The sequence below is a fragment of the Mustela nigripes genome, chromosome 2 (genome assembly GCF_022355385.1).
Source record: "Mustela nigripes isolate SB6536 chromosome 2, MUSNIG.SB6536, whole genome shotgun sequence".
NCBI classification, from domain to species: Eukaryota; Metazoa; Chordata; class Mammalia; order Carnivora; family Mustelidae; genus Mustela; species Mustela nigripes.
The window spans coordinates 44,541,479-44,554,107 of NC_081558.1; the positions used below are offsets into that span (position 1 = coordinate 44,541,479).

General features: G+C 36.4%; 1 protein-coding gene across 7 annotated transcripts in view; it reads left to right on the forward strand.

The window, feature by feature from the left end:
- LOC132011507 (contactin-4) overlaps positions 1 to 12,629 on the forward strand; it is a 941,143-nt gene that overhangs the window by 363,330 nt on the left and 565,184 nt on the right. The window contains exon 1 of one of the 7 annotated variants that reach the window (XM_059390192.1): positions 11,477 to 11,571. The exons of the other annotated variants lie outside the window; for them this stretch is intronic. The gene's annotated coding sequence lies outside the window, so the exon portion shown is untranslated. Of the gene's footprint in view, positions 1 to 11,476; positions 11,572 to 12,629 lie in introns of those variants that run through there. 7 annotated transcript variants of the gene reach the window in all.

The following is a 12,629-nucleotide window of genomic DNA, read 5'->3' on the forward strand; positions in this document are numbered from 1 at the left end:
ATTTAAGAAATAGCCATTGTTACCACACTATACATTCTGTGTAGTAATTATAAAAGAAAGAAAAGTTAATTGAATATTTCCTTAAGATACAAACTCTACTTTGTCATGTCATCCCAAAAAATATATTGGCAATGCAATATTCTACCAGTAAGAAAGCTGTTTATTCTTGATTACATCGTATATGCTTATATAAAATTTTAGTTTAATTAAACTTGTTTGCTTTTTAATCAGTTCATTTCATTTTTACTGAGATATTGTAAATTCTTAGATATTCCACGAAAAACCTATCTGGAGATTTTAGGAGGCTTAGGTACAATGCCCTATTTCCCTGCAAAATTTAGAATCAATAGGAGACATACTTAGTAATCACACTAATAGAAATAAAAATACAGCAGTTATTGCTGAGAAAGGGGAAATATAGCATAGATTTGTTGAAATAGTGGCAGTAATTCACCGCTGAATTAAACAGATTTATCCATCCAGTTACTTGTACACCTGGACAACTGTTGTTGCTTCCAAAGGACTGGCTCTGTGCTACGTGGTCAGAAAGCAGAACAGAAGGCACCCTTTCAGAAGTATAGGTTTCTGAAGAGATAATAGAAGAAAACGGGGTGCTTATGTCCCATTTCTTCTTCCATACTCATGGGGAACAGTCGAAGAGTATTATTCTACCATTGTCCCTCCAAAGGGGAACATGTGGCATGGGTAATAAATGCTTCCTTCTTTTTACACATGTATTTCATTGTATTTCGTTACTACTTTTTGATGTCCTCATTTTTATCACCAGTAATCCAAAAACTTTAATGGACAGTCATCTTCCCTTATGAATCACATATAAAATTCTTTTTTTTAAAGATTTATTTATTTATTTGACAAAGAGGCAGGCAAAGAGAGAGAGAGGAGGAAGTAGGCTCCCTGCTGAGCAGAGATTCCCAATGTGGGGCTCGATTCCAGGACCCCAGGATCAACCTGAGCCGGAGACAGAGGCTTTAACCCACTGAGCCATCCAGGCACCCCAGATATACAATTCTTAACTTGATGTCCCAGATCCCTCTGAACTAGTTCCAGAGTATCTAAAATCTATACCCCATTGGTTGTATTCCCATAGCATTTGCACCTTCAAATGATTTAGTTCATCATTATGTCTGGAAAATCCAGTTTGGTACATTTTCATAAACACTGTCAGTGGTTCTCACATTGACACGTTGAAAAATTTAGTGTCCTTTGTTCATGAGTGTACACATATAGAAACAGAAGCCACATTGAAGGGATTTGGGAATTGGAGTGAGTTTATTCTGATAAGATGCTGGTGAATATTATAACCCACCACTATGGCATATAAAAATTTCACATGTTTTCTATTAATGTTGCTTTTAATGGTAGCTTATTTAATACCTTTTTCTGATCTCACCAACCATGTTGAATACTGAAGTGCCAAATTCTGTTATTCTCTGTCTTATGACTCTTATTTCTTATAGAATACTTACAGAATCTACAATTATTGAATTTACCTGTTGATTACTTATCTATTGTCTTTCTCCCTCCCCAGGATATAAACCTGTAATTGTTGTCATCTGTTTGTCTGACTCACCAGCACTCAATCTTTTCATTTACTTACTTTCCCACTGGTTCTCTCTCCCTCTGTCTATATTTCCATGCTACCAATGATCAGTTGTTCTTTAAAGTAGAAACAGATGAAATAATTTCAAATTCTTCATTGGAATATACTAAGTCAATATTGATAAAAAGTTGTTTATATAATGAAATATGAATATGAAGATAAGTCATTAAATATTCCTATTTTATTTTTATATTTTACTTATTACAAATATATATGTTTACTACATGGAACTTGATAGATGCTTAGGAAATATTGATTGCATTTGTGGCAACATAGTAGTTAGTAACAGGAGAGCAGTTTGGGGGTTTATGGTAATTTTAGTTTTGTTGTTTCAGAGATTACCAAAATGTTTTCCAGAGTGTCTGTATCATTTTATATCCCTGTCAGCTATGTGTTAGTTATTTATTTTCTCTACATTCTCCCCAACATTTAATGTTTCTTATTTTCTAGTTTTAGCTTTTCTGACAGGTGTGTATTATAACTCATTATGATTTTAGTTTGCATTTTCCTAATAGCTAATGAACATCCATTCATATTCTTATCTATTTATCCTTCACAGTGAAATGTCTGTTTGTGGTGGTGGAGGGGGGTTCTGGCCCATTTTCTAACTGTATTTTTTTTTCATTTGTTTAGTCCTATATTTCTTCATATATTACAGATTTTAATCCTTTAATGAATATGTGGTTTGCAAATATCTTATCTCAGGATATAGTTTGTGTTTTCATCTTCTTAACAGAGCATATCTCAGAGCAAATTTTTTTTAATTTGATAAGATCCAGTTTATCAGTTTTTCCTTTCATTGACTGTGCTTTTCATATCAAGTCTGAGAACGCTTTGCCCAGCCCTAGGTCCTAAAGATTCTCTCTTAGACTTTTTCTAAAAGATTTTTGGTTTTATATTTTGTATTTAAGTTCTCTAAAACATTGAAAATATTTCTTGATGAAGCTTATAGGAGTAGGGAAGCATTATAGGCAAAGAAAATAATATATTTGTATGGAGAGAAAAAAATACCATGAAATTTTCAAGAAAGGGAAAAATCCTGATTGATGAGTATAATATAAAGTACAATCATCAGGCAAAGGAGGATATTAGAAAGGGAACTTTGTATGAATTGGTACTGTTTGAGTTTTACCAGGCAATTGATAGGGATCCATCGAAAGATTTTTAACAGGACGATAATGTGTTTAGATGTCTGTTTTGGAAAGGACACTTTGACTTCCATGTGGAGAATGGATTTCAACCAGGGATTTTCATTTTTTATTCATTCCCAGGTGAAAAATGCTACAACAAAATAGAATGGCTTGGAGATCAATAAATGGCACAATTTAAAATGTCTGAAAGGAACCCTTTAACTCCTTAATATAGAGTACATTCTGCAGAAGTTGAAAGTGATTCTACTCTGATTCGTGTAGCATTAGTAGATATGGAGAAGGATGTCTCATTAATCAACTTCAGACATTACTATGAAGAGTGATATCTGGGTTTATCCTGACAGACTCCCTCTTTCTCTTAAAAAGAGTGATTATTTTCATATTTTCCTGCATATCTTCATGTTCTCTGGAAATTTTCATAACTAGCTTGATGAGTTGTCATTGACTTTGATCTCTAAGAAAACTTGAGAAACAGTATTTTTTGAATGGCAACCATTACCACTACTCTGATGTTATATGAGAGGGGTAAGTGAGTGGTTTGGGATCCTTTAAAAAAAGAAATTGGCTGATTATTGAGGTTTACAAATCCAGATATTTTGTAACCGTTGCAAAAACTGATCAGTCAGGTTTCATCAATGTAAGCTAAAATGACCAGATGGAAGGCTATTGGAGACTATGATGCCCATACATTCTCAAAAGTATTCTCCAAATGCTACTTACTAGTTGCAAAAGTAAAATTATATCTTTATATTTATAAGAGAGGGGGCACCTGGGTGGCTCAGTGGGTTAAGGCCTCTGCCTTTGGCTCAGATCATGATCCCAGGGTCCTGGGATTGAGCCCCATATGGGGCTCTCTGCTCAGCACGGAGACTGCTTCCCCCTCTCTCTCTGCCTGCTGCTCTGCCTGCTTGTGATCTCTCTGTCAAAGAAATAAACAAAATATTATAAATAAATAAATAAATCTTATATTTATAAGAGAGGATTCTGGTGATTAAATTTAATACTACCAACAGGACAAACTGACAATACCTAACGCCCAATGCGGTGCACTGAGAACACAATGTCACTTACACATAGAACATATAATAAATTATGGTAGTTTTTTGTCAAGGCTAGATTTCTTGCATTGGTTAATTGCTTTGTAGTTATGTAGGTGAGAATCTTTTTTCTTTGGAAAAACATTTGGTGAATCATCACATTGTACACTTAGAGTATCTTACTGTTTTATTCGTCCATTATACATCAGTAAAGCTAAAAAAAAATCATTTAATTCTGTAGAGAATTATTTAAGAATAAAGTGCCAAGATATCTGCTCCTTTAAATGATTCGGGAAAAAAAACAAGTATAACACTGAGAAGGAAAGAGGGAAAAGGAGGGCGCCTGGGTGGCTCAGTGGGGTAAAGCCTCTGCCTTCGGCTGGGGTCCTGATCCCCGGGTCTTGGGATGGAGCCCCGCATCGGGCTCTCTGCTCTGCAGGGAGCCTGCTTCCTCCTCTCTCTCTGCCTACTTGTGATCTCTGTCAAATAAATAAATAAAACCTTAAAAAAAAAAAAAAAGAGGGAAAAGGAGAGGAGAGGAAATAAAAAGAGAAAGCAAGTATCAAAATGTTTCCATTAGTTCTGAGTCATAATCATATAGGTATTCATTATACTATTTTTTCAACTTTACTGTAAGTTTGGAATTTTTCAAGAAATTTTTTGGCCAATGGGGAATCTAGATAATCAGTTTTAAACTGAGTGTTCTATATAATCTTGTCCAAAGTTATTACATTTTATATGTAATTCTAGGTCAACCTTACCCAACAGTTTAAAGGTTTAATATACTTGCTTTACTTTATACCAGCTTGTTTCAAAGTTACAAACTTAGAACCACTGGTTTACTCTGGGCAAACACACTGAGGATCATTTTCGGATGTGAACATGATTGGAAAAGAAAATATTGTCAACAAAGAAAAATAAATGTTCCACATGATAAAGTTTTAGAAAACCCAAATCTGCTACATATTAGCTATGAGCCCTTGGACAACTTATGCAACATTCTTGGTTCTCAGTGTCTTTATGAAATGAGAGTAGTAAGACATCTACTTCACAAGGTTGTAGTGAAAATTAAAGTAGATAATCATTAGAAAATGTGTAACTGATTCTGACACATAATAAGCACCTGAAATAATGATAGTGTATGGCAGAAAAAATATATATCTCTGGACAGAAGCCATCCTTCTATATTCTGCACTGCTCAGAATTAAATCTGTAATATCTTCCCCCACCCACCCACCAAAGCAGTAAGAAAATTTATTTTGAAATTGCAGAGAACCAACTAAATATATCACTTAGCATGAGGGTGGATTTATACTGTAGCATTACATGTGATTATGTGGCTATATCATGTAGACTACCCAGATTCTCGATTCCTAGAATTAAAGGTTGAGTTTGCTATATTTGTCCTTTGTTTTCAATATTTCTATACCATATTGACAAAAAAGGTAGAATTTAGACAGTGGTTTCCCTGAAAAGAACTTTTAAAATGTCTACTTAAAGAGAGTCTTGAATTCTGCCTTAATCTCTGATTCATGTTGTTCTAAAATTAAGCCCGTTCCTCTGTATCTGGGATACATTTTGGGGGGAAAAAACAGTAACCCATCTTCTTAAAGCATGTACAAAAGAAGTAAGGCATCTTATTCCTCTTTCACACTCCATGAAATGTTAAGAACAGTCTTTGCTTAATGTAATCAGTTATTCACTTTTCTTCTAATGTAACACTGTAATAATCTTAAGAAATAGAGACCTTTTTTGGATTTAGTTCTCTTTCTGCCAGTCTTACTTGAACAACTTCTTCCTCATGTTGTTCCATCTGCAACAGATCTAAGGGGAGATAGTTTCTCTTTAAGAAACAGAGGTGATCCGAGTCTCCTCCTGTAAAAGCCTGCACAGGGCTTTTTGCAGTTGATGGAAGGGATGCCAACAAGTAAAATGAAAAGCTCCTGCCATCTACCTAGCGCCTACACTCCCTGGAGCCAACAAAAGAGCTCAGCACCAGAGCTGAAGAGTCTACAGGGCACTACATTAGTGATAAAGCTGATTATAAATAATAATGACCTTAGTGGATGATGAGAAATGCAGTAAACTTTTTCTGAGCCAGACAAGATGATGTAGGGGATAGAGTATAAATGCATGAAGTTTGTAAGGAAAGCAGATGCTGGGAGATTTTATTTCGCTTCCCAGTAATTTAAATGGGCAATGAATTTAGTGGGTGCTCAGTAAATTTTTGTTGAATGAGTAAATAAACAAGAGTTTTAAAAAACTGAGTTCTTAATGGAAGTCCATAAATTGAAGCATATTTGCATTTAATTCCAATTCTCTACTTAAACTCTATGTCAAGAGTAAGATCAGATTCCTGACATGGGAACATAGAAAAGGATGTCCATCTGTTTAGGAACAAAGAGATAGAAAGAAAACACATATACAGAATTAGATGGAATTAACTAGCTAAAGAGGTGTCTTCTTTGGTTCCCATGGCAGGATCTGGTGGGAAAGGGTAACATACAGTGGATTGAGATCAGATCTTTTTTTTTTTTTTAAAGATTTTATTTATTCACTTGACAGAGAGAAATCACAAGTAGACGGAAAGGCAGGCAGAGAGAGAGGGAAGCAGGCTCCCCGCTGAGCAGAGAACCCAATGCGGGACTCGATCCCAGGACCCTGAGATCATGACCCGAGCTGAAGGCAGCGGCTTAACCCACTGAGCCACCCAGGCGCCCCAAGATCAGATCTTTTTTATCTGTTCTATTTTGTTTTGGGAGAAGCAGGACAGGAAGGTTAGGGCCATATGGGGTACTTGTTAGGATTTGACTTTTTTAGTGACCTTGCCTCTGGTTAGTTGTTCTAAGGCCCTGCTTGTTTGCACTGATAGACTTGGAATTACAGTACTTTATTGGTTTTAGAACTAGCTTATTTACTGAATAACTTTTGTGAAAGCATACTGAAAAGTCTGAAGTTACTTCCAAGTCAAAACAGTGTTTAGCATTGCTACTACAGTTATACTTAGAGCAACGCCATTTAAACTTGGTGGGTTTTTAATCTCAGCTCTGAATTCCTAGGAATTCTATGAGGATCCCACGTGGTTCCCTTGGGTCATAGTTTCTCAGATGTGATGTTATTCACATTTCGGGCCAGATAATTTTATTCAGAGTTGGTTATGCATTAGAGGATGGTTAGCAGTATCCCTGGCCTCCACCCACTGGATGCTGGTAGCATCCACCAACCCCCTCCATTGTGGCAGTTAAAAACCAGTCTTTCAAAGCCTCTCTCTTTGTTAAAAGGAAAACCAGAGTCTTCTGAGTAAAGGGCTTTTTTTCTCTTTATATGATAAGAAAATCTCTATGTGTTCTCTAGCCAATATAATAAGGATAAATCAGTTTTACCCCAGAAAGTCAATGAGAAATAACATTTACAAAACAGTTTTTCTATAATTTGTCTCTCCCTGCTCTCCCTCTCTACACACACACACACACACACACACACACACACGTGCACACCCACAGACACGCACGCGTGCACACAGCTTCAATTAATAGACATTTTTTGCTAATGGTCACTCCACATGTCTGAGCAATTTGTAGCAAATAAATATTGAGGCGTGTAATATTTTTATCTAGCTCATGGACCAATTTTATGTCATTGTTACATAATATTTAAAATGGGCTATTTTGGGGGCGCCTGGGTTGCTCAGTACTTCAGTTTCTGTCTTTTGCTCAGGTCATGATCCCAGGATCCCCACATCAGGCTCTCTGCTCGGTGGAGAGCCTGATTTTCCCTCTCTCACTCCCCCTTCTTGTGCTCCCTTTCTTACTGTGTCTCTTTTTGTCAAATAAATATATATATAATCTTATAAATAAATAAATAGAAGATAAATAGATAAAATGGAATTTTTTTTCCCATAGACTGTTTTAATTTTGTGAACCTGTTCTCTCTGAGTCACTGTTATAGGAATCGGATTATCTCTTGGAAAACAAATAAGGCCACAGACTTTCTCATGTGGATCCATACTTTTGTCTTGCTCTTTGATTACTTTATTACTGGCCCCATTGCTTTTGATTGGAAAAGAAAGTCCAGTCAAGCTGCTTTGATTGTCATTCCAATGGGTGCCCTGGGCAGTGATTTCTGAACCATTCATTCCTTTGAAATATTGTTCTCAACTGGAGAAATGTCACAGTTGTCTTAGCTTTTGACTCTGGCTTTTAGTGAGTGAGGCAAGGAATAGGAAATAAGATCACTTTCTAGAAGAAACAATGAGCAGTTGTATGCCTATCAGGTGACTTACTGTTGAAGATTCCAAAACATTAAAAAATATTGATTAAGTTTCAACCTGTCGGGAAATTATTGCCATAACTTTCATTTTGCCCCTAGATTTGCTGAGGCTCAGAGCTGTGTTTAACTTGCTGAATCTTGTATTATGGCCAGAAAGAGACCTCAGGAGCCCCATTCCCCAGGTTCTTATTAGCCTTGACAAGAGTGTTGTTAAAATTGCAGACTCCTCAGAGTCCCAAAGAGATGCAGTTTCTTACTATTTCTATGCAAAGTCTAAAACAATCTCTGTATATATTTTGGCTTCTGAAATACATTGTGAGGTAATAGATCAGGTTATACTATCTCTGTGAAGACAGTTTCTTTTGTTTATAGTTGCTAATCATTTTTCTTTTTCTCTTCCTCTTTGCTATATTTATTTTGACATTAATGTTGGCTTTGACCTTAAAGGGAAAAAAAAAATACCAGACATTTTCCAGATTTAGGCTTTTATTATAAACCACTTCATATTTTAAATGGTATGTCTCAGGGGAGAAATGTATGAAGAATTGATGGAAGTCAGAAATTTTTAGTTAGTAATTATCACCTACCATTAGAAACAAGTGCAAATCACATGATGTCAAAGTGAATCTATTACATATCATAATCAAAGATGAATCAAAGTAATTACCAGCCAAACAGGGATTGAATAGAACTTAAAACCAATTAAACTATTTATTTCAACTGTACCACTGAATAAACACATTAGTGTTTTAATTTGCTCCTTTTTTCATTTACTTCAGCAATATGTTTGCTAATATGACTGAGATGCACAATTGCTATTTAATTAACCTATTTTTGTCAGCACCTCACATGAGCTGCGTGAAGTAGACGTGCTAAAGTCTCAATAATAATGAGCCAGATAAAAATAACAAACATGAAATTTATGCCAGTCATTTTACAACTTATGCCGAATTGCAACAATACCCAAGGAAATAAGGAAACAGATTATCTTAGAGAAATTGGATTGAAAATACTTACGAACCATGTTGAACCAACAAAAAATTACTCTAAAGTTGAGTAAAATTTTTGAAAAGTGTAATTATACTGTTTCATCATCCTCCACTTTGTTTTATTGCTATTAACTATTGACAGTGAATCACCTTGAGGCCTTGGATCTGATTTGGAATAACTGAGTTGGTAATGGACATGAAAAGTTCTGGCAGGATGCATTTTCCACGAGATCCTCTGTCATTGGAGTGAGTTACTTTTCTGGTTCTTGAGTAAGGGATTATAAAAGTATCAATTTCCTGTTTTTTCCCTATGGCCAGTACCAAAACCCTAGGATGGCTTGGGTTATTTTGACCTTGTTGATACACATTTTTCACAAAAGTGAGGTAACGGACAATGTGAAGAGAAGCCATACCTTTCTTTACTTTCAAATAGTAGGAACATAAGAAAGAGGGAGTAATTCAATTAAATATAAAAAGACTCCCCTACAAAGTGTTGTACTCTGGCATTTGGCTCATGAAGACAAACATCTACCTGGACTTTCAGCTTTTCATCCAGTTTTACTGACAGATAGACATAATTAGTATAGAATTAGATAAAATAATTTTCTGAACAGCCTTTTTTTTTTCTTTCACACATTTATAATTTACTTACACTTCATAATCAGGATGCCTTCCGTTCTCTAAAACTGCTGCTTATTAGCCAACTTATCATGGGACCCAGAAAGGTAATGGAAGCTCCTGCCTTTGGGACAGGTTTTTTGTTTTTGTTGTTTTGTTTGTTTGTTTAAGTATACCTTTATTTTATTCCCATTATTCTGGTTACTGTTAGAAGTGTAATCTAGTGGAGTTCTACTTTCTATTTCTAGAACAAATAGAATGTTACACCTGTGAGAGCCCTCAAAGGTCTGGACCAAGCCCTATTACACAGATAAGAAAACTGAGGCTCAGAAAGGCAAAGTGTCCTAAGGTGAGAATTACAGCTTAGGTTTTCTGGCTCCCTGAATCCCCCTAGCCCCTTTATCACACAGGCTCATTAACTTCTAGTCGCTGTGTGTGTTTAGCACTTTAAATTACCTCATAGGTGCCTTGATTACAGCGTTTTAATGAGTGACACAAGAGATCAGGCTCCTTTCTCTCACATGGAATGTTTTACATCCCTAACTCAGATTTGCTTAACTGAGGTCAAATTTACATTAAAGAAGAACTGCAGGGTCTAGCAGGTGGCATTTCTGGGCAAAAGTGTAGCAGTACCATTTTTGGTGTTCTGTTTGAACGTGTTCATCTTCAGGGCACCTGGGTGGCTCAGTCATTTGAGCATCTGTGTTCAGCTCCAGTCATGATCCCAGGGTCCTGGGACTGAGTCCCACATGGGGTCACTGCTCAGCGGGGAGCCTGCTTCTCCTTTTCCCTCCGCTGATTCCCCTGGTTGTGCTCTCTCTCTCTCTTTCTCTCTCTGTCAAATAAATATCTTTTTTAAAAAAAGTTCACATTCAAATACTAAAATATCTTCTTTGCCAAACCCAGCCTGTCTACAGGCAGCTGCTAGGCAGCTCTTGAGTGCATCACCCTGTGGACAAGTGATGAGCACTCTTTCAGGTATGGAAGCACAGTCAGCATTGCAGTTCCTTTTAGAATACTTGGTGTCCCAAGTACTATGCTAGACCCTGTTTTGACTAAGCTGGATGGCCAGAATTCAAGAAGATGCATATCTTTGGGGACATAAAATGTGCCCATAGAAACCATCTTTAGTCCATCTAGTCTCCCCAAAGTCTAGACCTGCAAAGGATCTACAATTGCATGTCTCAGAAACTCCACAGGGGAAATGAGGCTGCAGCCTGTAACCTTCCTGGGAGCAGGAAAAAATACCAGAAACAAAAACAAACAAACAAATAAACAAGAAAAAACAAAACCAACAACAAAACAAAACAGAACAAAAAAACCCTAACAGACAAATCAAATCACAGGACAAATCCACCATATGTACCAAACAATCAGTGTAATTATGTTCTATAGTTGAGGAATTACATAAATTGCCCATTGGGAAAGAAACCTTAATCTCTACCCCTCCCTTGAAATCTATAAACAGCTGTGTGAGTCTCTCTATTTTTGAAAGGTTGAACACATTTGATCGGGGAACCAACTTGATTTCCTAATCAGGTTCAATGTGAGCAGAGCCAGTTAGAGATGTGTGTGATTCTCCCAGTGTGCGTCTTTGATTCATGCGCTAATTATGTCGATCCTTTGGGGAACACAGCCACGAAGCTGGGTCCTCCTTGATTAATGCTGGCTGAGAGCCATGCAGCACGCAGCGGAGAGCAGTTCAGCATCTCTAGTCCCAGCTGAGAATATGGTCCCATTATCTCCCAGCTGCCTAAGCAATCCATAAGGGCCTGTTCTGCGTGGATGATCAGTGTAGTGGAAGCAGGGACTTGCTGAGAGCTGAAATCTCTGTTTGATTTGCTGTAACATGTAAAGCGAAACTGGGACATTTTACTTTACAGTCTGTAAGTATCAGGTTTTTCCCCCTCTTTCTCCCTACAGCTCCGTGTGAATGTGACTTTGCAAGCTGCATTTGATTTTCTATTCCATCGCTCTTTGTTGAATCAAGCTGGTGAGACAGAGTGTAATCTGTTTAGAGCTTGCTGTTTCTGTCAGATCTCTTTTATAATTTATTCATAGAGGAAAATAAGAGACCTTTCAGAATGCTTTTATAGAAGTTAAAAAGATTTGGTTTTATTTTTAATTTGGAAGCATGACTGTATTGTCTGTGGTGCTCAGGATGGTGAGAGCATATGTTTATCTTCTGGATCTCTGGCTATTGCAAGAAAAATGTAAGTAAAAGTAATGTATACGTAAAGAGATCATCTGACACGCACTTCTGTATAAGAGAAGAGTGTGTCATTATTTCCAGAATTTGTTTAAGATACTTTATTTTGCGGCTCTCTGCTGCCACTAAGAAAGGCAGAAACAGGAAAGTTTCTCCTGTTTTTCAGTTGCATGCTGTTTAGAAACTTTGCCAGGGGTGGGGAGTGGGAGTAATATATTAGGAATATTTACACATATAAATTGCGTATCTCCTTTTTCATGCTGAGGTTCAGTGTTTCAAAATAAGAATCTATTCTTTAGCTCAGTTTTGCTTTTGAATGTGCCACTGTTTATGAAGTAATGTTAATTAAAAACCAAAAAAAAAAAAAAAAAGATTTTCAAATCTGAGTTCATTTATCCTTCATGTGTCTTCAAATAGTCTATCAAATTAATATTTGTTATCCATGCAAGATGAATTGGTCATGAAAATGATATTAGAAATTAATATTGTTGATAATGTTTGCATGGTGTCTCTCAAATGATCAATGGTTTAGTGAAATTAAAGATTGTTATCACTAAGGAAAGGGATATGTGAATTTTGTTGTCTGGGTTTCCCTAACCTAAATATAAATCACACTTTTCTTCCTGGATCGAACATAGAACAATTGAGCTGTTGTAAGAATAGAATTTGAATATAAGAGGCTTGAGCTTGAACCAATGGCCAGAGCTGGTATGGGCCAAAATGAACTTGACATCA